The sequence below is a fragment of the Peromyscus californicus genome, unplaced genomic scaffold (assembly GCF_007827085.1).
Source record: "Peromyscus californicus insignis strain IS unplaced genomic scaffold, ASM782708v3 Scaffold_4__1_contigs__length_199733344, whole genome shotgun sequence".
Classification (NCBI taxonomy): Eukaryota; Metazoa; Chordata; class Mammalia; order Rodentia; family Cricetidae; genus Peromyscus; species Peromyscus californicus.
In genome coordinates, this window is record NW_026294562.1 from 66,733,997 (window position 1) to 66,755,741 (window position 21,745).

Genomic DNA, 21,745 nt, shown 5'->3' on the forward strand with positions numbered 1-21,745 from the left:
AAACTTTCAGCAAGATTATTCCACAATTTGTTTCCATTTTTTCCTATTAATTATTTTTCTTCTTAGCAATGTTTTCACTTTTATTTGGAAAGATCTATGGTGTTTTTTTTAATCTTTGTGTTTCCAAATTTAGGTCTTGTGCTTAAAAAAGCCTTCCTCGAGAAATTTTATGTTTATTATTATTAATTTTTAAAATAAAATTTTACATGAAAAATCATGTATATTGATTGTCTTCCTTATAGCAGGTTATTTTTCCCTTTACTTTATTATTCCATTTGAAATGCATTTTTGCAATATATAAAGATCTGATTTGAGTTTATGTTTTTTAAGATTTCAGACCAATTAAGAGTGCGTATACAAGTGTCTGTGCATGTGAATATGCACCAAGTGCATACGGAATACCCACAGAGGCCAGAAGAGGTCATCAAATCTCCTGGATCTGGAGTTATAGGTAGTTGTGAGCCCCCTGATGTGGGTGCTTGGAATTGAACTCCAGTCCTTTGGAAAAGCAGAAAGTGTTCTTATCTACTAAGCCATCTCATGATTTGATTTTTTGAAAATTGTCAATAATTTGCCCCATGAATCAAATGTCTTGTCCCTTCTACATCCACGTGAAGTGAATGCATGCTACTTTTCTCAAGAGTGTACATTTTGGTCACATTCTTTGTATGAAATCACCTGCAACTTCTTGAGTCACAGTTTACTGTTGGTGGCTCACACAGTTTTGACACTGATCTTGGAAAGTGTCAGGTATCTGTGTTTTGCAGTTTTCTTGATCTTTCTTTGGGAGGTGTACCTCCTGGGATGCAGTGTTCATTTTTTCCAGCTGTGTTTTGCTCAGTCTTTGGCATACTGGGTTTCTAGCACATATTTTATAATAGTCTTCGTGTCTCTAGATGGTCTAGAAGGAAGACATTGGAATAAATAGATTTCCCTACATGTCTTCCCAGACATCCTAAAAGCACTCTCATGCCTTTTCTCCTGTATGTTGTCAAGCCCGCTCCCCCACCCCCCAATCACTTTACTCATCCCTCAGGTACCTTCTGCCTTTCTCACTCGGCCACCAACATCTTTGTCAAGAGAGTGGCTTTGACGTCTCTTGTTTGTTTCAAAAAACTGGAGCTCAGCTCTCTGCCCAGCTGAACTCTAGGTTCTGCAACACCCTGAGGTGACTAGCAGTTGGCTTGAATTGTCTGTACTGTAGCTACACCTTATTTTTAAGGGTTCACCTGCACAATGGACTCCTGGTACAGGCTCCTGTGTGTGTTATATGCCACAAACCAGGCATCAGTGCAGGTCCCCAGACCTTGTGAGTGCCAGGAAAGTTTACTGAGAATTCGCATGAGCACAGAAGCATCAGAAGAAAAGACTTCAGGAAGCTGCTGCCATTCACCCTCTTCCTTGCCAACCTCTATTTCTACTGGGTCCTGCCATCTCTGCCGTTCAAAGTAATCAGGAAGCCTTTTTGTTTGGGGACATAGGGCAACAGAGGAAGAAAGAAGAAAAAGTCCAGAATCAGAAGGACTCACAAGACGCAAATGAGCAGGGAATTCCCTGTGTGCTCTCTATGACGACGCTTCTTGCCTTCTCAGGATGGGTCACTAGCATCCTCCCTCAAAGCCCATCCGATGCTTCTGCCTCCCCCTGCAACTATCCCACACACCTAGCAAAGGCAGAAGTTTGTGAACCAAGGCCTTACTATTGCTCACCTCCCTATGGCTTACTCCTGAGGCTCAGATTGGAGGCAGGAGACAAGAGAGCCCTTCCCAGGATGGGGTGTCCTTGGGGAACCCCTAAGTAGACAATGAGCAGTTAGCCTCTCAAGCAATAGGCTGTGGCCCTGGGCAATCAACCCGGATGCAGTAAGCCCCCTCTCTGCCTGGCTTCAGAGAAGAATCACTGTTTTCCTACTGTTTTGCAAATGCATGAAAATGAGCAAAAATTTTGGTCACCACGTGAGTCCTTTTATTACAACTGAAAACTAGGAAGGGGTGTTTTGAGTTCAAACAAATAGCATTGCAGGCACAATATGTTACACTAAGAAAGGCTAATTCCACATTATTAAATATAATCAGAAACACGACGTGAGGCATGTCCTGTTGATGTGGGGTGCTAGGTATCACAACACCCCTCAGCAGCCTACCTCATTTGCACGCTGCTTAAACTTTTTCCTTGATGAGTTTTTGCATGATAACCAGAATATTAAAACATATTAAAAGTGGTCTCACCCTTTCCAGCAAATGCAAGCCTGTGTTATTAGGAGGAAGCGCCTCTCAGCTAGAGCCCCAGGCTGTGCACCTGCAGCACTCATGCAGAGGCCCTGAGACTGGAGCTGAGTTATAGGCTGTTCTCTGCTCCCTGGTGTCAGTCTGTAGCTTCCCAGGGCTCGGCTACCAATTTGATCCGTCAGTAAGCATGGTGTGTGTGTGTGTGTGTGTGTAGGGGGCAGGGGCAGGGGGGGTTTACCCTTCCATTCTAATCCTTATTTCTTGGGTGGCATAACTATCTGCCTGCTGTTGCCTTCCAACCCCAGCCCCAGCTACATCGTAAATATGCTTCCTTGCCCATCGCTTTGGAAGATTCTAGAAGGTTTCTCAGAAGAGTACACAAGTAGGATTTTCCTATAGCTGTTTTGCAACTGATTTCAGCCACATTTAATCCGTTATAAATTTCACAAGTAGAATTTTGCTGTTCTTATTTCTGAATGTGTTCTTGTTCTCAATGTGGAGATTTATAGCAATTTGTTATCTATACAACTAGGGTTTTATAGATTTATTTATTGTTGTGTGTACGTATGCCTAAGTGAATATTTGTGCATCATGTGTGTGTACTCCATGAAGAAGCTAGAAGAGGGCATTGGATTGCCTTCAGCTAGAGTTCCAGGTGGTTGTGAACCACTGTGTGGGAGCTGGAAATCAAACCAGGGTCCTATGCAAGAGCAGAAAGTATTGTTCAATGCTGAGCTATCTCTCTAACCCCCAAACTAGGGTCCTTTAAATGCAGAAGAAGAACAAATGAATAGATGAGGTTTCTGCTCACAAGAAAGGTCAGAGGTTTGCCTAGTACTTTTGCTGCCCTTTGAACTATGGGAGGTGCTGCAGGCAGAACAGTGTGGAAACAAGGATGACAGTCGCTTAGATCACAAGATGGTCCCAGAGCTGTTCCTGTGAGGTGTCACAGTTTATCTGGAAAGCTGAATGTATTCTTTATGGGAACTAGGTGCCTCCTAGCTTGACTTTCAATTCTTCAAGACAGATCTTCCTGAACAGGCCTGGGAGAATCAGATTAAATCTGTCACAGGGTGAAGGACTCTCCTGCTGCCTCCCAGAACATGGGCTGTTGGTTGTCCACAGGCAGTACAAGGGACAGGAGGCCAGGAACTGGGCTTTCTGGAAGGAGGGTGGTGGACCTCTCTGAGGGATGATGGAAAGTGGGTACTGCCATCACATAGTCGTAAGGAATTAATCTCTCTCACAGCAGAGTGATTTGGGAGGGGATCATGACCTCCAGAGAACACTTCCCATTGCTGAACCTAGCTTATAGCTCACAAGACCTCAAGCTCAGGCCCAGATAGGCCATGCTGTGTCCTTGACAGCAAGAGAGTAAATGCTTAGTCTCCAACTGAAGATGTAATGGAAAACTGTCACACATGGGAGGGAGTAGAATCCTCCAAATCAGAAAAGTGACTCAGTGCGCTTCTAGGAAGACTGCTTCTGAACCTTCAGTAAATGTGGGTGAAGAAAGGATGCACAGACCAAGTTTCCACACTGAGGAGTGCCTATGACCTCCATGGAAAGTAAACATGGTAGAACTCCAGAGGTGACTTCGTTCTGATGATTCCCACTGGAGAACCCTCCCAGTGTTCTTCGACTTATATCACTTGTTTACATATTTTTGGGACAAGGTCTCACTAAACAGCCCTGGCGGACATCAAATGCATAGAGATCAGCTTGCCTCTGCCTTCCAACTGCAGAGATTAAAGATGTGCACTAGCGTGCCTGGCCATGCCCCTATTTCTAAACTCAATAGTCTCTCCATGGGAAATTTCAGTCCATCAGGGCAGCACGCTCCTTACTCAATCTAGAGCAGCCCTACCCTTTATAAGATAACTCAGCATCAGTGGTCTGTATTCCAGCCACAGTAGGGTCTCAGAATCCCCACACTTATAATAACACCCAAGTTTTCAAACAAAAGCTGTATTGATGGCCTGCTTTCTTTAGCGTTGTAGCATGTCAATAAATTGGTGAATATTTCAGTTTGTTAGATTTCCCCAAGCATTCTAGAGAAATCCTTAGACAATTTCCCATATAAACTCAGTTAATTGCTTTATATAGTAGAGCTATAGAAGCTGTTTAGATAGAGCATATGACAGACAGTCATAAAGTGTGGGGACGACATATTTGTCAATACAGTGATGTATAAGATAATTATTTTTATTATGTGAATTTCTGAGTTGGAATCAAGACCATCTCAGTTGTACTGATGACTGGCAAGGCCTTAACTAGCTGTCAGAGAGCAAGGGGGAGGCTCTGAATTATTTCCTCATTCCTCTCCATCCTTCCTCATCTCTGGAATGTAAATCTCAGGGCACCATAAAATTGAATAAAAAAATGTAAGTTTAAATTATTTTTTATTTTAAGTCAGGTAGGAGCATAATAGAAAAAGACCATCAAAAACAATGAGAAGAAATGATTGTTAATTCCTACAGTACTTTGAAACAGAAGCCCAGGAGAATAAATGGAATAAAGATACTATTAAAATTTCCTCTTTTTATTATATCTTCGCTGTCAGAGTAATTGTTGCTGTGTCCAATATATTCAAGGGACAATTTACTTGCTGTTTTCTATTAGTTTTTAACATTAACATATACAGAAATAAAATGAATAGCAGGCTTGCTTTGCTTAATTAAGTGACTGACAAGGCCTCAGTGCTGGACTCCGCATAATATCTAAAACCCGGGCACAGCAAAGCCGAGTAGCCCAAGCCATGCAAACTCCTTCTTTATTAAGTGAATATTGATGTAGGAGTGTAGATTATTTTCAGGTCACCAAATACGAAGGAGCACATAGTCCTTTCTCTGCAAGAATTATGTATTAGTATTCAGAAAGAAAACAATCTACCGTACCATTTCGACACAAGAGACCCAGTTGCAATGCCTCTTTCCTCTGAGAAGCCTTCACTTCCCAGGTAGAGACAGACTCTCTGCAGGGTAGATTTTCCTAATGTTGGCTTCCATGGGGCAGGAAGACATAAAGAATTACCTGGAACCCACTGACTTACCCCAAACACAAGTCTGAGTTTCCTTTTATCGTTTTGAGGTGGCTAGGATATTGAGACGTCTTCAAGGCTGGATTCAAAGGAGTAACTGCTGACTACTTGTGATAAATGCTATTCGAAATCACGTTCTAGTCGTGGCTTTGTCTGAAGGCAGCCACATGCCAGGCCCTATGCTTTTCTCTCTATTCAGCCCAAGTCTAGCCTGTCCTTCGTGGTTCCCACATGCATGTGCATATATGTATGTGCATGTGTGTACACATGCCACATGTATAACAGCCTAATAAAGAACATTAGGCATTCAGGCTTTCTCCATTTTATGGCAGAGGTGTGAAGCTGGCAATGAGGTAAATGTGCTGAGCTTACACTGAGAGTCAGCCCAGGATCCTGTGAGAATAAGTTCAGTGACCTACATACTGCACCCACTGTTTGCCAGGCACTCATCTAGAAACGAGGACAGAATGGGACCACACCCTTGCGTGAGTTAAATATTCCATCCTATTTCCTTCCTTCCTTCCTTCCTTCCTTCCTTCCTTCCTTCCTCCCTTCCTTCCTTATTTATGTGTGTGGATGTGTGTGCATGCACAATGTGAGGGTAGAGATCAGAGGACCACTTGCAGGAGTCAATTCTCTTCTTCCACTATGTGTGACCTGAGAATGGAACATGGGTCTACAAGGCTTGTCGGCAAGCATCTTGACCCACTGAGAGTCATCTCTTGGGGTGGGGGGGTGGTCGACATTCTAAATTAGTCAGAGGGCTCTGCTATCTGCTATGCTGTGACAAACCCTGCCATCTCAGTTGTCCTCTGAAAACAAACTGCATCCCGGGAAGTTTAATCGGTTATCTGGGACCAACATGACCGTGTTACAGGGCTGCGAGGGGGCAGCTGCAAGGCCAGGTACCCGGCCTCTCCTGTATCCATGGCTGCATGGCACACCTAGGTAAACTTCCATGTGGTGGGACTATGTATGTCAGGGCTGGTTTGTAGATGTTTGCCATACCCAATTTGCTAGCATGTGCAAGCTTTCTGGCTCTTCCCCACTGTCCCACTTAGAATCTAAGGAGTCAACCCAAATACAAAGTATGCTATAGGTAAAGGGACCCATGTGTGGCATACGAATTGATCGACTACAGCCCTTCCTCCTACGGTTACTGCCATTTGGGGCAATAAGGCTGAACTTGAATGGTGAGAAATTTTGTTTTTCAGGGCCCTACACATGAGAGATTTCTGACAAGCAGCCAACAGGGTGTAAACGCCTCTGCCTATTCAGACCCCACGTCTGTCTCTCAGACGCTACATCAATGTGTTTCCTGCACCAGCCCTGATTTCTGCCCGGTTTGTGAAGCTGGTGGTGCCTGGGCGGCTCTTACTGATGCCGATGCTGACGGGTTTACAGTGAATGTATATCGTGTCACCGACAGCACTCGGGCTCCTCCAAAGAGCAGCGTGGCCTCTGAGACACAGTAATTCACGTTTCCAATACTGCTAATAAAATTTAACAAATGGAAAACCAAAATGTCAAACAAGCAATAATACCGAAGGTGTTTCTCTTAGGCCGAGTAAAGAAAACCACAGTGACTTTAATTGGTTAGAATAATGAAAGAGAAGAAAGAAAGAAACACCGTGAGTTACAGCAACTCAAATATGGGGACAGTTGGTATAATTTTATTAAAATAGGTGGTGACGATGGTGTGCCTAGGAGCGAAGGGATTTCGTTTGGGAAGAGAGGCAGGATTTGTGAGTGGATGACTACAGTTCTAAATGACTCAAAAGAGGGACAGGTGCCTGGGATGGCAGGCCCAGGCACCTGCTGCTGCGTTGAGGTCACTGCATCATACTGCATCAAGTCAGGTTGGGAGGGGAGAAGGGGGATGGTTATTGAATGCACTGTGAGGGTTAGTGCGAAGCCAATCATATCTAGCAGGTGAGAGATCATCCTAATATTAACCCCCGCAGTCAAGAAACCAGACAGAAATCTCCCACATGCAGAACTTTAAGGAACCCTATTTCAGACAGAAGCCACTACCCCTCCACCCCAGGCAGCCATGTGCTCTGGAACACAGGCCCGGGATGATTTTTCTGCCCTTCTGCCATGGAGATGACACACTGGGAGGAAGTGTGGATCACGATTTGGGTGACCTCGCTTCATAATCCTTTGTACTGTTTTTTTCCAGTTGGATTTGCTGCTGCTGACATGTCTCAGCCGGTGACTTGCCTTAAAGCTCTGTACCCCATGGAGGGCCACCAATCACCCAGAAGAAAACTTGGCGTTTTAGAAAAGGAAATATTTGGATTGTGTGAATGTAATGCTAAAAAAAAATGGGAGCGACTTGGAGCACACACTGGTCCCCAGGTCTTGGAATCTGAGAAGGTCTAATGGGGTGTCAGCGGCCAGGGTGGGGTGTCTTGACCATAGCTGGGTGATCCCTGAAGATCTGTTCTGTAAAGAAGATATGGTACAGACAGACAGCTGTGATTCTGGAAAGAGTGTACGACACTTTCACGACAGGCTTCAGACCCCCTTTCCTTTCTCTGAATTCTGTCTAGCCCGGCACCACGGCAGGACACCTTTGGAACTCTGCAGCATTTAAGTTTTTTGTTGTTGTTGATGGTAGTGGTGTTTATTGTTTGTTTATTTGTTTGTTTGCTTGTTTTTTTCTCCAGTCTACTTAAGGATTGAGATTATATGACAACTCAGGCTTTTTTCTTGTCCCTTTCTTGTATTTATAACACTGCAGATGAACACCAACATACAAATGAAATGGGGGAAAATATCCAAATACCTTGTTGGCTCCATCTTTCGTGCAGAGTCTATCACATTAAGAAAGGTTAATTCCGTATTAAATAGAATCAGAAGCCCAATGTGCAGCTTGTCACGCTGACACAGGGTGGCAGCTATGCTAAGGCTCCCAGCAGGAAGGCTTGTTATATTTTTTATATTTTAGTAGATGTCTACTTAGAATTGATCAAACCTTTGCTTCCGAAACACATATGCAACCCCTCCACACACCCCATAAACCAGACTCTCTGAAAACAATAACGAAGCTTATCAGTCACTCGCCTGGAGTTTGCTTCAGAGAAACCCCCAGCTAGCGTGCTGCTGGAGCTCTTAAAGCATAGATCTTTTTGTTGTGTTGATAATTCACTACCAGCTTGAGATTGATGGCTATGTGAAGTCCATAAAAGATGTTACCACTATATTTTGTTCTTATGATTTATTTTATCATGTTGTCAAGGTTTGCAGAAAACAAGAAACAAATCAATGAACGTCATGCTTAAATATTAAAGAAGGCTGTAACAGACATTTTTATTCAGATGCCTTGTTCAATCTTGGGGCTCAGAAAAGAGAAGTGGCAACCAAGCTTTTATTTGAATTACTTTTGGGGAAATTAATTTAGGGGGCCTGTTGAATTGCAAATGGCAAAGGTAGGCAACCTTATTTGTTTAAATAGGAATGGATGGAGCTCTCGGAAAAGGCAGTTGGCTAGAACTGGGGAGTGAGTGGATTTTAAAGCATCGAGAACATAGGATGGGATGAGCTTAACAAGTTCAAGCCTGCAGCACGCACAGAGAGGCATTTGGAAAGCAAAGAGGTTAAGACTTGGCTTCAGACGAGAGAGGGGCGCAGTGCACTTTGCTTTTGAAAGGGAATCATTTCCTTCATCTTTATGTGACATCAAGATCACCATCTCTTCCTGGGACAGACACTGGCCTTTCTACCCTCACCAGCAGATAATGAACAGAGGCCACCTAAGTCCTGCCTCCTTTTTCTGAATTTGTCTTTCTGCAGCGGACCTACCAGCAGAAAGGCTGCCTTGGTTCTGAACTGAGGCAAAGACTTGGAGACTGTGCGTTGTTGGACATTCTCAATCCTGGTATTCATTTCCTTTCTGAAACAAGATGAATGTGCCCCAAATGAGGGATTCCGGAGCTCTGTATGGAGCTCGAATCCTTGGGCTAAGAAGAGGGCTCGGTGAATAAAGTGACTGATGTGCAAGCATGAGAATCTGAGCTTATTTCCCAAAACCTATATAAAAAGCCAATCACTTTGGTGCCTGTAACCCCAGGGCAGGGGAGGAAGAGGAGAGATGGAAGAATTCTGGGGTTTGCTGACCAGATAGAGTGAGATCTGGATGCAGGGAGAGACCTCTCTCAAAATATAGAGTGGAGAGCAACGGAGGAAGACATTTCAGACTACCTCAGGTCCCCACACAACTGTGCACCCATGTGCAGACACACAGGCACACACACACTGCAGATGCCAGGCCCTCCTGTCAGGCTCCAGAACTCCCATAATACAGCCCACTTGCTTTCTCAAAACTCAAGTCTGTACCTTTTTGGTCCTCTGTGTCTTCAGATTATCAAAGAAAAAGTAATTAGGCTCAGCATTGTTCTGTTGTTAAGTGTATTTTATTGTATTTTATTATAGTCTTGTTTTGTGAAAATTGGTAATCAACACAGGGTATATACAGAGATTCCAAATTAACATGAATATTCAATTAACCACAGACCCTGCTCTTTGACCATTCTGAATAAACTCCAGTTTATCTGAATTTGGAAAACAGATAAATTAGGAGGCGATCATTTGCATTACAATAAGATTCTTCATTCCAAGGGATGATTCCTTGTGGGATTCTTTTAAATAGAAAGCTCTCCAAGTACTTTGAAAAATATAATTTGATTTTTAAAAATTCTCGCCTCATGTAATTTCTCAGGAACATGCTATTGTGTGAAGTGAGAGGAATATCTATTTAATTTGGTAATGAGGTACCTTAATTGTAAATATTTTGGACTTAAAAAAAATTTCCAGTGTAGTAGACTGAAATTCACGCTCAGACCTCAAGCTGACGTTCCCATCAGAATATCATCTTCCATCTTGATTGGCTGGAATCCAGGTTCCAACCCTCTTGATGTTTCTGTCGACCTGGTCTTCATTTTTCCACAGCTGCATAGAAGACAGAGGGTCACCTGAGGTACAGTGCTGGGCCAGGTTTGTGCCTCTCTTTTGGTGTCCAGGGACTGGGAGGAGTGTGTAAGGACAGAGTGTGCAGCTCCAGGGGAGATACCTGGCACCTCAGGAATCAGTCAGTTGTGGTAATTTGGCACAGAAGTTGTGAGTAAATGAGAGGGGACTCTTAGAATCCCACAAGCCACTGTCGGTTCTACTTAGCTGGCTTTGCTCGCTCTCTCTCTCTCTCTCTCTCTCTCTCTCTCTCTCTCTCTCTCTCTCTCTCTCTCCCTGCTCCTTCACTCTCCCCCTCACTCCTTCCCTCACCCTCCCGTGGTGTGTGTGTGTGTGTGTGTGTGTGTGTGTGTGTGTGTGCACCAGCTGAGGGTTTGGAGAGACATCCTGGTGCTGAAGACATCAAGGAGCAGCAACAAAGAGTGAGAGGCAGGTGGATGGTCCTATAAGGCAGAGGCAGCAGAGAGGGATGGGGTACCCAGTCACTGTGCCTAGAGCATCACATCACCACATACCAAGTCTTTCTAAGCCATCTGAGGATGTGGCCCAGGGGATCAAATTCCATGGGTTGGGATGAAGAGTAGCTGGCTTGAGGCTTTTGCCCTTCTTTCCCTCTGTCCTTATCCTGAGGCATCATCCCAGTCCAGCAAGTCTCCCTCCCTGAGTGAGCATCCCGGTCCAGCAAGCCTCCCTCCCTCCCTGAGAGCATCCCAGTCAACCAAGCCTTCCTTGAAGACCTGCTTTGCACAGAAGATGTTCTGTGCAGCATTATGGGAGTTCAAAGCTCACTTCTTCTCTTCATCTTTTCTTCTTGCTGCATTGTCCAAGTACTAGCATGCAGCTAAGGACAATCTGCGGTCACACAGTTAAATGTGTTTGGAAATATGTGCTAAGCTTGGCTACGTTAAGGAGGTTCTGGGAAGCAGGCAGAAAAGGGTTTTGTTGGTAGATTTCCTTTCGTTTTCAGAGCCTGCCTGAATACAGGGCTGGGGAAAGTGATGTCGGGGGGGACATGTCCCTGAAAGGGACAGAGCCACTGGAGAGCAGGCTTCTTGTGCCTGGTGCTTGTCTTAGGTGTTCAAGCACATAGTCAGAGCTTTTGGCAGATGGATGAATAGGTTTATGGTGTTGTGAGGGAAGTCTGGGCTTGTAGAACCTTCCTGACTGCAGATGCTAGTAAGGCTGTTGAGGGTCTCAAAGCACACAGCAAGACCTCATTGCTGTCACCACTGCCATTTTTCCTGGCTGTTGTTAGCCTGACCCCTGTCTCCCTTGTGGTCCAAGACTCTTGTGGTCCAAGAGTGTAGAACAGCATTAGGTGACCTGTTGCCCACAGACTAGGGGTTGCCCTTCTTGGAGTCAAAGAAGACATATTCTTCTTTTTTCTGGACTGACATAGTGCAGTGGCCCTGAGTTGGGTGCTTCTGGCTGATGTGCTTTGGAGGCAGCACCATGCCTCACTGCTGTTGGCTTTCATCCTTACCTTTCCAGCAGCACCCTCCATGCCTCTTGGCGGCTTCTGCTCTGAAGGTCCCCTTGTCCTGCTTGACATGGTCTATAAATACTCAGTGTTAGAGTTCATAGCAGAGGCATGGCACCCATGCTAACTCCTTTGTTATCAAAGGAGACATACAAACAGGAGAGCAGTCAGAGGTATAAGTCCCCAAGCTCTCTCTGTCTGCAGTATTACAGGAGCACACCACAGGGCCTTCCAGACTTGAGGATTTAGCCCAGGAGGAATTTGAGCCCTGATGAAATTAAGCCCTTCAGTTTGAGCAGATGACATTTAGGAACTGTTGCCTCTGAACCCATCTAGGTGACAATGCCACCATCACTGTGATAAAATGATTGTAATTCTTATGAAGAAAGACCCTTCTTTCCTTCATATCCTCTTAGCCCCTGGAGGTTTTTGCAAGCCAACTTCTCAGGGCTTGAAGAAGGCCCTTTCTTCTGCCCAGCCACAGGGAGGTACTCGTGGATCACTCTGTGGCAGGTGTCCTGCTCATCCTACTAGCCCAGGGATCTGTAGAGCTCTTGGGGATATGCTGACCACTCACACCATCAGCTCCATGGGTTCTGACATCTGAACTGGGCCAGATGCTTCCTAGCCAGGCAAGAATCCTGAACCAAACATTGTTGCTGTGGGATGGTCTGTATGTCAAATGTGTTGCTGATTGGTCAATGAATAAATCACTGATTGGTCAGTGGCCAGGCAGGAAGTATAGGCGGGACTAGCAGAGAGGAGAATTGAGAGAACAGGAAGCTGCGTGAGGGAGACACTGCCAGCCGCCATCAGGACAAGGAAGATGTAAAGTACCGGTAAACCACAAGCCACGTGGCAAGGTATAGATTAATAGAAATGGATTAATTTAAGCTGTAAGAACAGTTAGCAAGAAGCCTGCCACGGCCATACAGTTTGTAACCAATATAAGTCTCTGTGTTTACTTGGTCGGGTCTGAGCGTCTGTGGGATTGGCAGGTGAGAGAGATTTGTCCTGACTGTGGGGCAGGCAGGAAAACTCAAGCTACACATTGTAACCTTACAAAACCTGTGTCCTACAGTATTTCTCTAGACAACCTGGGGTACACAGTTTAAAACTTTAACACAGACAACAGTCACTACCTGTGCTCACACAAATGCACACACAACAAACCTGTGTATGACACACTCCTGTATGCATGTAAATATGGTATTCTATGCCTATATACACAAACATATATACTCAACCACACATTTGTAATTGAAACCACATGAGTGTGCATATACCTGCACATGTACATTCAGGTATACACAAATATGAACACAATAGTCATGCACATACTCACAAAATCACTCAATTACCTGTATGTGCAGCAGGTATACATAGATCTACACATGAACTTCAGCCTTATTCATACATCATACATGCATTTATATACCAGGAATGAAGGTATACATTAGCACATACTCACAAAAGTCACATAGGCACATATACGCATGTGCCATGTATGTAGGTAAACCCAGACAAAAATCTCATATAGCACATGCACACAGAGTGGTACACTTGAAAAAAAAAAAGCATGTATAAGTGTTTTGGTTACTTTTCTATTGCTGTCAAAAGACAGTATGACCAAGGTAACTTGTAAAAGACTTTATTGGGGCCTTGCTTACAGTTTTAGAAGGTTAATCAATGCCCATCATGGTGGAGAGCATGGCAGCAGGAAGGCAGGAGCGACACTCTCGCAGCATCTGAGACTTTACATGCTGAGACAGCCACAACAAGGCAGAGAGAGCATTAACTAGGAATGGCATGGGACTTTTAACCCTCAAAGCCCACCTCCTCCAACAAGGCCACACCTCCTACAACAAGGCCACACCTCCTACAACAAGGCCACCTTTCCCAAAGAGTTCCACCAACTGGGGACTAAGCATTCAAACATATGAGCCCATGGAGGCTATTCTCATTCAAATCATCACAACATGCCTTGCGTGACATGTGTAAGTTAAGGCACATAAATACGCACATGTGCACAGTGGCACTTGGATATGCACATGAATGTACACGTGTGGCATCCTTGGGCATATGCCCTCACACAAGTCCAATTTGCACACAGGCACATATACCACACCTGTACACATGATACACCCCACCTACAATTAGGCCTGTCAATGAACCGCCAACTGGCTGAACTGTGGGTGGAGAGAATGACTATGTTCATGGGCTTCCTCCTGCGAACATGCCCAACAACTGGTTTGATTCTTGAAAAATAATCCTAGGTGCCAGCTTCTGAGAGCTGTGAACAGGAAGTGCTTTTGAGTGGCAGCTACAGTGTGAGCTGATCTCAGTGGCTGTGTCTGAACCAAATGGAGTTTGTTTGTGTTTTCCTGGATGAAGGTGGCATGGAGTACCTGCTCCTTCCTTCTTTTTGAGAGAACCCAGTATGAGTAGCATCCTCTTCCTTCTGTAGCTTTGGGTTATAGCAAAAACAGATTCTGCTTTCTGTCTGGCCCTTTTAGAGGCAGATATATTTGATGACCCAATAAAAAGCACAGAAGAGCTGAGTGAGTTCTACACTATCACAGAGAAGGAGACAAACACAGAGAAATCTAGTTGATCACATTCCTGGGTGGCCATCGGCTTCCTGGCTTTCTAGTTTCTTTTCCTGGGCTCTCAACCATAACCAATTAGCACTACCCTGCAGTGGTACAGCCTGTTCTGATGAGAGTCCTGCTCTGGCAGAACATGAGCCACAGGAACCAAGGGAACAGGTAACTTCCTAGGAGCTCACAGAGGCCACATCAGCTGTCTGCATGGGCAGGCCTTGTTTCTGGAGTGGATGGAACACTGTCTAGCTAACATGCCAAAAATGTGCCGGATTTTGTTGTCCCCTGGATGACCTGGAGGGTGAGTGTCCACATTTCTCTCCACAAATCTTCTAGTTGTTTCAGACACTCAACTCAGGTGTTTACCTTGTGAAGCGATCAGCTCTGCAAGGGACGACACTGTGCTATTCTCTTCCACAGCTGAGGCCTCACACAAGAGCAGCTCAGTGGCTGCTTAGACTAGTCCTCTATCTAACTGTCCAACAGTCTGGGGACACCCAGCAGGGAGTGGAAACAGCCTGTGACCTCCCATAAACTTCAGGTGGGATGGGAAGAATGAACTCTCTTCAGTGGGTGGGACCTACAGGGAGATATTTAAGTGTGAACACCGATACAGTCTCCAAAGCTGAGGGAAGTGACCTCTAGAGAGCCCCTTCTAGACATCTCTCTAGCTGGCTCCCCAGCTTCCTTGCGAAGTAACAGAGCTTGTTCCTTAGAACAAGATTCCTGGCAGGTCACCCCCAGGCTCAATCTGTCTGTGGCTCTGTAAGGCCTGTACCCCAAACATGCACTTCTCAGTGTCATCAAGACGACTCTGCATGCGACTTTGCACACCCATTCCAGATGGCCCCCAGCTCTCCTCACTTCTCCCAGGGAACATGAGCACTTGTTCCAAAAGATACATCTACATCCCAGATCCCTTGGGCTATAAATGTCTCCTGGTTGGAAAGTAAGGTCCATGTAGATGTGCACTAGTAGAGTTCATGAGAAGAGACCATTTTGTATTATGTGGATTGGCCCTGAACCCAGTGACAATTGTACCCTTCAGAGACATACAGGAAGAAAATGCCATGGGGGTATGAAGACCAAGGCTGGAATAATCCCAGCATAGCCCATGACCTAGAGGAGGCAGAAGGGTTCTTGCCTAGGCTTTGGAGGGAGTGCACCCTGTTGACACTCTAACTTTGGATCTCTGACCTTGAAAACCACGAGCCAAACTTTCTGTTGTATCAAGCCATGTGTGTGTGTGTGTGTGTGTGTGTGTGTGTGTGCGCGGTTAATTCGTCATGGCAGTCTTGGAAGAGTAACATACTGTCTATTCTTTGTTCCTGGTTGGTTTGGTGCTCCCTTTCTCCTTGCCTCTGTTGGAGATCTTTTTGTGGCCAGGGCACAAAAAAAGCCGTGAGAGAAGTCTTAGTCCTCCCTCATTCCTTATCCTTATGCTGAGGAATAACACTGTTTCTTTAGCACACCAGTGTATCCATTGAGTGACTTACAGAGGGGAAGGGCAGGGTCTGTCTCTAACATTACTCTCTCCTGATTACTATAAAATGTCCAGGAGGTGATAAGAACACCAGAAGTATTTGCTGCATTCATAAATTTCAGCTGAACCACCTTGGAGTAGCCTGAAAAAGCAAGGGGGTGGAGAGAGGGATCACTTGTACTGACGGTGGTTCATATCCACACACCATCCATTGTCCCTTTGAGAAATAATGAATTCAAGTCAACCATCTTATTCAACATGTGTTCAGACATTGCCCAAGGACTGGCCTGGTCAGTAAGGGGTTAGGGATGGACATGAGCAGTTGCTCTCTGCTGAGGTTGGTGACCCTTCACACCTTATATGAAGTGAAATAGCCACTGAGCCAGTATTAAGAGGTGGAAGTTTTAAGAGGTAATGGGTTATGAGACATCTACCCTGAGGAAAGATTAATGCTATTATCTGGGGAGTAGGTTAAGTACCTCAGGAATGGGCGCCTGATAAAAGTGGTAAGGCCACTTTCTGCTTCGTGTCTCACGTGTAGCCCTTGCCTTTTGTCCACATTAAGACTCAACACAAGGACAGGAGATCCACCCAAAGATCCACCGGTTTGACTCAACTCATTTGATTGGCTCAGGGGGTGGCCCCTCCCTCAGCCACCACTCCACGTGCATCCCTCCTGAAGCTGTGCTTGGGAGGATGGACTTCCCCCAAAGATAAAGTAGCTAGAGGAGGAGGATTCCTGAGTCAAGGGCACATGAGTAACCATGCTCCCCTGCTGTTGATAGAACTCCAAAGGAGCTTTCAAGGTCCATTTGCAGGAGGATGTAAGTGGGGCTTCTAAGACGCCAGATGCATTTTAAATGAGGTGCTGCATGGACAAGCTGCCTTTCTTGAAAAACAAAACTCTGGACACTGAGTCTTTACCAGATACTTGCAGCATGCATGCTCTTGCACTTCTCAGCCCCAGACCATGAGCCAAACAGACCTCTCCTGTTTGTCACTACACAGACTGTGCTACTCTGTCACAGCAATGAGGAACGGGTGAGTCACCTCTTCCCTCAAGAACCTCAGAGCCCAAGAGCAGCGGCTGACCTGCAAGCTACATGCTTTAATGCTGTGTTCACAACAGTCATCAGCTGTGTTCCTAAGAAGTCACTGTGCGCATGCCTGCACACTGGTGACAAGGGTTGCCAGAGTTGGCAAATAGCGACACAGGATGCCAAGTTACACTCAAAATTCAGATACATGACAAATGTTGTTTGCTGATATAAGTGTGCCCCCAAGCAGTATTTGGGACATACTTAAAACAAAAAGCTATCCATCTTGTATCTGCACATCTATTTTTAACCAGGCACACTTTTAGTGCTCCGAAGTCCTGAATCAACCATCACAGCAGATCTGGAGAGGAGGTAGTCACCGGAATTTCATGCTAATGAGAAGAAAACAGAGGATGAAGTGGCCCTGGTCACCTCATCTTTGCATGACTTTAGTAACCATTGAGGCCACCTGGGTGTTCATCAGCTGGGTCCTGAGGCCCAGTGGGCAGATGGAACTTTTCCAGAGTGACTCTGTCTTTTCTCGGTGCCTTTGGGTAGAAATGGAGAAGAGCTTCTGCAGGGGGCAGCTGTGGAACCTGGGATCTGTGAACTGAAAGCGACCCAAGAAAAGATCAGGTCTAGAGCTTTTGGTATCCACCCCAGAGCTCCTTAGAGCAGCCCACGGGCAAAGTGATTTGGTACTGTGGTGGCCACTATGGGTGATCTTGGTGATTTCTGTTGACTACATCAGGAGCTCTGCACCAGTGTCCACACACTGTGCTAAAAACCTAACTTTCTCTGTTCTTTGCATTGTCTCGAGGGATTCTAGCAGCTTGTGGAGAAGTACCCACCTCAGATGAGACAAAGTCGGTACCCTCCACTCTCCTGTTCCCTTTGCTGAAGAGCTTAGCTGACCCGTGCATGTTCCTAACGAAAGTCTAGGCAATGGTGTGTGCTGTGTGTACCAAGATTCACCAGTAACTTGTAGATTCAGCCACCCATTTTTTTCTTTCTCTACTGACACCATGTTGGAAAGAGATGGTATGGCTTTCTGAGCCAGTTTTCCCTGCCTCCCACTTGGTAGGTCATTTGCCTGAGCTAATACCCACTCATCTGGCCCTGTCCAGCCTGAAGAGTTGGACTGAGTGCTCTGAGTGCCAACTGTACCCCTGTGCTAGAGAACAGCTACTGTCCAGGCGAGAATACAGGGGAGAGGAGCGTGGGCTCAGGCAAACACATCTCCCGATTCCTGAGGAGTCCAACCCTAGAGCATTCAATCAATGTGTCTGGTTTCAAATTGGAAGGGCTTTGGAGAGGGCAGGGTGGGGTGAGAGGACTAGACTGGGTGGGGACCAAATGAGGGGACAGAAATCGATTGGTCTCACAAGAGAGGTTAATTCTTCCTGACCAAGAATCGTGACTGCTAAGGGGTCTCACAAATAAGCCTGTGGCAGCTTTGACCCCCAGGGCTGATGGGGAAGCAGCCTGGAGCAACTATACACACTGCTCAGTGCTTGTTCAGGCAGTGGGCAGGGCCCCCCCCATTCTGGGGGAGGTCCTGGTCAACACAGACAGATTGTGTGCAGAGGCCTTTCTCACAATGGAAGAAACCAACTATCAGGACACCATGTAGACCCTTCAATGTTAGCCTGAAAAAGCAAAGTATGGGTCTGAGGCCACAAAGACACCCTTGTGGAGACCCACCCACACCTACATCCCTTGATTCTCTTTGTACTTCCTCCTGATGAAAGCCTGCCAGCTCTTGTAGGTTGAGTTCTACAAGAGCAAGGAGGGAACTCTTCATGAAACTTGGATTGATGCCACCTATCTGGAATACCCACATTTCATCAACCTCCTTCTCACTGGTAGTCACTCGCAGGGGGTCTGGGACCCATTAGGACACAGGTACCCCTCTGATACCACGTGACTGACCTACCATCACCAGGATTGGTGAGAAAGCTCCGGAAGGGACTGTCTCCCAGATGCAGGTGGAGTTTCCTCACGGAGATGAACCAGCAATTTCAGCTTTTGAGATGGATTCTTATGAGTAACTCACAGGTTTTACACACGTAGGAGTTTCAGAATCACGAACTGAGAAAAGACAAGTATGGTGCTATTCTTTCCATGGCTGTGACAAAAGACCTGAAACAGTCCACTTCAGGAAGAAGGTTTATTTTGGCGTATGCTTTTGGAGCTTGTAGCCCATGGCCCTTGGCTCCAGTGCTTTTGAGATGGTAGCAAGGCAACTTGTGGTCTTGATGGTGGCGGTGTACAGCCACTCAACACACGGAGAGACAGTGACAAAAATGAACACTTGGTTGGGGTTCCAATATATCCTTTGGGTCATGCTTCCAATGAGTATAGGAACTCCCACCAGGCTCTACCCCTTAAAGGTTCCATCACCTCCCAGTAGCACCATAGTGGGACTCAACCTTAACACTCAGACCGTAGTATTTAAGACCCAAGCCATAGTATCAACTGGAAGGACCCATAGCAGCCTTGTTTGGATGTCCCTCTAAAGTACTGTGGGTCAAAGGGCCGTGACTGAGGTAACGCATGTGTAGTCCAGTCTAGACTTAGACAGCAAGATGACAGAGTGTAGGGAGGGTTGTGTACCCATCTAGACAAGTGGCTGTAACCCGTCACAGTGTCTCGAGGTTGTTCTGAGAACTGCAGAGACCAATTCAGCTCATATCCTAGGAGGGGTCGGGTTCAGAACGGGCTCATCAGGTAGCTGCTGACATTCCAGTGTCCGGTCTATGTCCTGCGAGAAGCCGTTGGAGACAGTGCTCAGGCTTTGCTCTTACCTACCTTTGTGGGGAGCTGGTTCTTTAAACCCAGAACCTTCCCTTTCTGGAAGCACCAAGCAGTGGTGAATGGCAGCCTCATGCTCAGAAAGGAGGCACCATTGGGTACATCTACCCTGCAGCAAAGAGTCAGGACTCGGGGCCAGATGGCCCGTTTGTTTCCCCCCCTCACCAGCTGTGTGACCTCAGGCAAGCCACACACTCTCTGAGCCTTGATCTTCATTTTGAAGTGATAGCTGTAATAATCACCTCCTCCCCGGTTGTTATGGGAGTGAGGCAGCCTCAGAATGTCCTCTCTACATGGCACTTACCAGACGGCGTTTCAGCAAATCAGCTGTTTTCGGTGTTTGCTGGGCCTGAAGGTGGGGGGATGGATGAATGGGAAGAACACAAGGCATCTTTAGGATGATAAAACTGTCCTGTCCGTCATTCTAACTAGTTACAGCCCATAGGATGCAGGATGAGAGCAGACCTTGTGGACAGCTTGAACTTCAGTGGCCAGAGCTGTCAGCGTGGGTTCTTCAACTGTGACATATGACCCACGCCAGGGCAAGGTGTTAACATGAGGGGCCTGGGTGGGTCTGCTGTGGTGCAGGAGAGGAAACAGGTACTCTACTCCACTCCCAGAAACACAAATATACACGATGTATTGTAGTCCGGAGTAGCTGGCTATCCCTCTTCATGCTTCTGTTGTGGGCCTGGGGCTCCCCTGTATCTTTTAAAGGTCTGCCTGGTGGTCACTCTCCTCACTTCCTGTCACTCTCCAGCTTATCCCTCCTGCTTCTAAGACCGGTTTTCTGGGCCAGCTTCTCGAGGCCACTGCAGGCCAGCCTTCGTATGATACCAGGAGTGCTGAGTTGGACCCTTGGGCCTCACTGGTCCTCTTCCAACCCGCCTTGGCCCACCCCAGAGTCTGTCTCCTCTCTAAAGAGGAAACAATGCATGCCAGCTTATCTCCACTCCTGCCAGCATGGGCTCTGGTGCCGAGGGGTCTGTCTCCTTGCTCAGATCTGCTCCATGAGTCATCAGCACTTCACTCGGGATGCCACCTTGGAAATCTTCACCACAACCAAGGAGCAGAGGGGAGTCAGGATGGTGAGGCTTTCCACGGACTCTGGCGACCATGGTCACAGGAACAGGTGCTTGAGTCAGGCTACACTCAGCCTTGCTGCATGCATTCTTACCCAGCAGAGCTGCACAGCCCATCAGCTTGCAACGACAGTTTGCTCTGTATGATCTTGTCTCGTGTTTTCTGAGCTTTGAAGGATAGGTATAAATTCAACTTCAGAAAGTTTAGGGAAGCCCAGAAAGGTGTTTATTGTCCACAGAGTACAAAACAGGCAAGAGATGGCCCCCTCTGTACTCCGAGTGCCACCTTGAGTTGTAAAGCCACTTTTGTGGCGTGTCTCTAGACATCTTGGGCATATGTATTATATGTGCACATGTGTGCTTGTATATGCATGGGTGTGTGCCTGTGTGTCTTGTCTGACACTTATTTGCAAGTGTTCATTCCCTCTGATGGGGTTACCGAGTCCTAATGTGGAACCACCAACTGAAGATGGCTCATGAGAGCCATTTCCCTGGAGGTGGACGCCACTATGATGGCCACCCCTTTGTCACAGTCCCAGGACTCTTGGATTGGTTTTAATAAACTATGTATTTGGTGCTAGAGGTCAGATTGCTATTAGGTGGATAATAGAACACTTTTGTCATAATTACAGGGGGAAACAAAGTTAGCATCCGTTGAGAGACCAATTCCTGCTGGTTCCTACCAGCTCAGGCTGTGTACCAAGACGTGCTGTAGAATTGGATCCACACTTGGAGAGTTCTGCAGTATTGATGACGCCAACATGACAAGCTGTCACTTTGTCGTGTGCTCCCTGACATGACTAAACCTTAATGGTCGGGTGACTCCAGTGACTCCCGGACAGTCGGGCTGCGGACCAGGGTGAATGGCAGCTCCCGTAATTACTGGAGAAGGAGGACCAAAGCAAACAGAACTTTACTCTCATTTTATATATTCCCAGCAGGCGCCTGGGCGACATCATTAGCACCACAGAAACGACTTCGTAGTTAGCTCAAAATCAATGCTGCAT